Consider the following 5572-nt stretch of genomic DNA (forward strand, 5'->3'; position numbering starts at 1 on the left):
ACTTTTTAAGCTTGCACACTTTGTGCTTAAGTCCATTAGCTTCAAAGCCTTGAGGTTGATCCATATAGATCTCTTCCTCAAGTTCTCCATTTAGAAAAACAGTTTTTACATCTATTTGATAAAATAACCCTTTGAACATATCGGAGAGATACTCTTGACCTTTATCCATTCTAAGAATTTTAATCCTTTTATCTAACTGATTCTCAACTAAGCTTATGAATTTCTTAACACATTATAGAGCTTCTGACTTATGAGAAATTAGATAAAATGTGACAATATCGTGTATAGTCATCTATAAATGTGATGAAATAAGCGTGTCCTTTTCTAGTATGTACATTCATGGGTCCACACACATTTGAATGGAAAAGTTCTAAAGGAAGAGAGGCTCTCAAAGCCTTTTTGAATGGTTTCCTAATTGCTTTCCCTGCTAGACATAATTCACAGGTTAGCAAATCAGATAGTGAACCTTGGCCAAAAAGACCTTCTCTTGCCAACTTGTTCATCCTAGCTAAGCCAATATGTCATAGTCTAGCATGCCACATATTAGAATCAATACACACAGTATCTTGGCAAACAAAAGTACTACTAGAATTAGATAAATAATCCATTGTACATAATACAATAAAACCATTCCGAAGAAGACTATAACCATAAACTGTATCACCTAGATACAAAACCAAAGAATTGTTCTAAAAAACAACCTTAAAACCATGTTCCATAAGAAAAATAATAGAAACAAAATTCCTCCTAATCTCTGGAGCATACAACACCTCATGGAGTAACAATGTTCGGCCACCTCGCAAAACTAATTTGCACGTGTCAATGCCATGAACCTCTACACTCGAGTTGTTCCCCATCGTTACTCTTCTACTTCCCTTTGGAACACGACACTATTCCACGAAGCTCGAGCGTTACCTCGTTATGTGTTCTGTCGCACCTGAATCAACAATCCACAAAGGACTTAATGCAACAAACATAGTAGAACTTGTTACATAACAAGATGAGGTATAACACATAGTACATACCTCCTGCTCAGTGCAATAATGAGCAAAGTGACCAGACTTTCGGCAATTAAAGCAAATCAAAGATAATTTTCTTCTTGCCAGCATTAGTCCCCTTTGAACTCTTGGGGCCACTTATATTTCTATTCCCACCTCTATTACTTTGCTTGGGACGCTGAGGTTGAGCTTTTTCCCTCTTGCACTTAAAGTCTCCACCCTTACTGGTGCTCACTTCAACAGCAAGTACATCAGTGAGAGGGGCATGAACCAACATTTGATCCTTCTCTAGCTCAAGGTGCTTGACAACTGATCAAAAATCTTGACATCATCAGCATGGGTCAAGAAGATCTTTATGTCCTCCTAAGTCTTTGGTTGTAACCTGATTATTGCTAAGACTTGTTCCTCATCAATCTTTTGGGGCCCACATGCGCTCAACTCAATTATCATGTTGGACATGATGGTTATGTGCTGCCTCATAATGTGACCTTGACGCATCTTGTAACCATCAAAAGTGAGTCTGAGTTGGCAGCCTCTATTGGTGGAAGTCCCTCTATACTGGAACTTCACAGCCTCCCACAAAGACTTTGCAGTCCTATGCTTCTCAAATTGAAGCATCAGGTCATCCCTCATGGAGCTTAGGATAGTAATCCTAGCTACCTTGTCTTTCCTCTTCCAACCATTGTAAAGCTCAAGGTCCCTGCGATGCTATGCAGTGGTACCTTTCTCAAGTGGGGACATGATTTGGTTTATGGTTTCTAGCATGTCCTGCTCTTCCAGGAGATACTGCACCTTTCGGTGTGAAATCCCGCCTAAACCTTAACCTAGACTCCCCCTCTGTGGACCAATGGCATTTGCAAGTTATGTACGAATTGTAGATCCGGAAGAAGAAAAAAAATAAAATTTGTTTTTCACCCAAAAATTTCCCAAAAAAATGCATGAAAAATCCAATAATGATTAAACAAAAATACATTCTCATGGATTATCAATCATGCACGTTTTTAAAAAAGGGAAATCTACAAGGATCCTCTGCTTGGATCCGAACATAAAAATTAGGGTTTCTATCAAACCCTCGATCTCCCATGGGTTTCCATCGAACCTTGAATTCTCCAATGTGGGTTTTATCAAACCCTTGATCCTCCCATTGGATCCATTCAAGAAAAACAAACAATTGAGAGGAACAAAGAATCGAGGGAACCTAGGCTCTGATACCAAGGTCGGTTAAATCCTATATTTATATTCTCGAAATAGAAGGAAGAATAATCCTTACCTAGATTCACTTATCCCAATATAGAATTACTGCAAGGAAAGTTAATTTGATTCCACGTCCTTGTTCCTCTATGAAATCGTCACCGGTAAGTTTCAAAATCACGAGGAAAGGGAATGGGTTTCACAACCTAATTGTTGTGTGAATGGAAGAAAGCGGAAACCAAGACTAAGGAGAGAAGATCCATGAAAAACATCTCCTTTTTGCATTTTTTGGAGAGAGAGAGAGCTGCCTTTTGAAAATCTCACGTAGTGCAATTACACTCACTTAGTTATGTGGTGGTTACCAAAATATATAACCCTATATTTTGTAACTGTCCAAAAGTGAATTTTGAATTTTTTGCCCTTGGGCATATTATAATTAATAAAAGCCAACATTTAGATTCCAATTATCATCATCACTATATTATAATTAAATTTACCAACATGGGTATCTGGGCCAGTGTGGAGGTCTAATGGAGGAGATGATCTTTTGTTAAGCAGAAGACGACAAGCATATCCGTCCATAATTGAGGTCCCTGCTTTTGATATTCACATCTTTCCTGATTAAACATTGATGAATTCTATTAATTTGGCCGAGGACATGCATCAAGATATGGACTCGCCACCTAAGTCAATGCTTAGGACTCATTGTGGTGCCCTGATCCTTAGCAAGGGATAGCCGGCCCCACCCCACCTTCCATGCTTTTGATATGGTCTAGAGGTGTGGGTAAGGGTCTAGTTATGAGTGTTGGATGGTTTAAGCCATAGTTAAAGATTTTGGGTATAAGCTCTCTATCATCTAGTTCTAAAAAGAAGTCAGTTTTCCATCCAATATACGAAAAAAATACACCAATCAAGGTTCTAAAGGTTCTGCCTTTTACAGTTCAACGTTAATAATACCTATATGATAATCTATGAAGATCATCAAAAACCAACCGAGGTACAATTTTGCGCGATACATGGGACTGTCGGATACAAGATTTCAGTTCAGATTTTGATTTCGACCGTTGATTGTTTAATGATCTAAACCGGAATCTTGACCAAAAACCTTGATCTGGGGGTCTTGCACATTGCACTAATACAAGGTCCAAACCAACAGTCAAAACCGTGGGTACTAAACCTCATTTCACCGAATGATATGATATATAGGAGTAACTTCATCAATTCCAAGAGATTCAACAAAACATCTCTCACTAAATAGGAGGGTAAAGAGAAAACTATCCTGTGAGCAGGTTTTCTCACCACAATGTACTTCCTCTGGTATGCAATTAATGACATGGTTTTACAAAACAATAAAGCCTATGGTTCCGATAGTCCTCCAAAACATCTCCAAATACCAGTATGATTTTAGTTTTCTAGAGTATATATTTGTTCTTGCAACCTCTTCCATGCATACGTACCACCAACTAGGAATTTGTTATTATCATTTGCTAAGTTGACCTTGATGAAACTCTCAAACCTCCAAAGTGCTAAACATCTTGTTTAACAATTATAATATTTAACGACCAAATTTTCAGCCTATACATGCAGATTGGAACAGTGTGAGTAGGATAGCATTTTCTTTTGCTCAAAGTAGGATGGAATTCACTGAGAAATGGACAAGTTCACAGGAATTGGTCATATATAGATATGAGCTTCATTCATTTTTTTTTGGCACTAAAAAGAAATGTATTAATGAAAAAATAAATGACTGTGAAATTGAGTATACAGGTTGTGCAACTGATATTGTGTGTAGGGGCGGAACCAAGATTCAACATTGGGGGGAGGCGAAGAATGGAAGTCCAAATAACCTTCCCATTGGGGAAGCATGCCATACATATTGTGTGGGTCCTTATAAGACCCATTGGGGGGGGTCCTATCTAGGAAATAGGAAAACTAAATCAACAATACAAAAAAGAAAAATTACACATGACTTCAACCCTAAAAAGTAATATGCAAACCATTTTTTTTGGGGGGGGGGGGGGGGGTTAGGAGATGCAATCCAATGGTACTTAGTTACCTTACTAACTATAGACATTTTATTCACAATATAAAATAAAATAACAAAATTGTAGAAGAAATAAAGAACTAAAGAATATAAAATCAAATAAAAAAATGAGAAAAAAGAGAAAAGATAAATAAATTGAGAAAGAGAAAGAGTACTTAATTGTGGAGAAGATTTTTTTTTTCAAATTTTCCTTAACCCACCCTTATAGAATAGAATAACTAGGTAGAAAAGAGGAGAGAGGAGAGAGAGAGAGAGAGAGAGGGGAGAATAAATAGGGATTGAGGAGTTAGTTTCTAATTGGGAATGACATTTTGAATCCCTAATGAGATTTTTTTCAAAAATTTTCCTTAATCCATGTTTATTGAAAGAGAATAGAATAAATAGGAAGAAAAGAAGAGAGGGGAGAATAAATAGGGATTGAGGAGTTAGTTAGATTGCTTCTAGTCCACAAGAAGAGCCCAATTTCCTTATGTATACCGATGGTGCTTTGACTTATAGAAGAAGGCTGTGTGTATCGACATTAGAAGAACTTAAAAAGGAAATTTTGAGAGAAGCACACCAGTCAATTTTTATTGTACATCTTGAAAGTACCAAGATGTGTAGGGATCTAAAGGAACACTATTGGTGGATTGGACTGAAGAATGATGTAGAAGACTTTGTGGCCAAGTGTAACACTTGCCAGCGAGTTAAAGTTGTTTGACAACCGTCATCAGGACTTCTACAGCAGCTTCTTGTTTCTAGTTGGAAGTGGAAAGACATTTCTATGGACTTCATCACTAGCTTACCTTGTACCATCAAAGGGAATGACACTGTGTGGGTGATTATTGATAGATTAACCAAATCAACACATTTCATTCCTATGAAGATCACATAAACCACCATGCATAAGCTAACAAGATTATATGCGGACAATGTAATGCGTCTACACGGAGTTCCGAAAAGTACAATATCAAATAAAGATCCAAGATTCACCTCTAGATTCTATAATAGTCTACATAAGGCCTTGGGAACACAACTGAATCTAAGTACAACTCATCATCCACAAACTGACAGACAGTCTGAGCAGACAATTCAGACCTTAGAAGATATGATGAGATCTTGTATAGTGTATAGTGGATATGGGAGGTAATTGGGATGAACCTTTAGCTTTGGTGAAATTTGCCTATAATAACAGTTATCAGTCAACGATAAACATGACCCCTTTCAAAGCATTGTATGGACACACTATTAGCCATACTATGATTGTTGGAGATCTTTGAAGATTATGTTAGAGATAATATGACCGTTGGAGATCTTTGGAGAATATGACCGTTGGAGATAATATGGCCGTTGGAGATCT

The sequence above is a fragment of the Hakea prostrata genome, chromosome 10 (genome assembly GCF_041222555.1).
Source record: "Hakea prostrata isolate BN-2017 chromosome 10, UWA_Hpros_2, whole genome shotgun sequence".
Lineage (NCBI taxonomy): Eukaryota > Viridiplantae > Streptophyta > Magnoliopsida > Proteales > Proteaceae > Hakea > Hakea prostrata.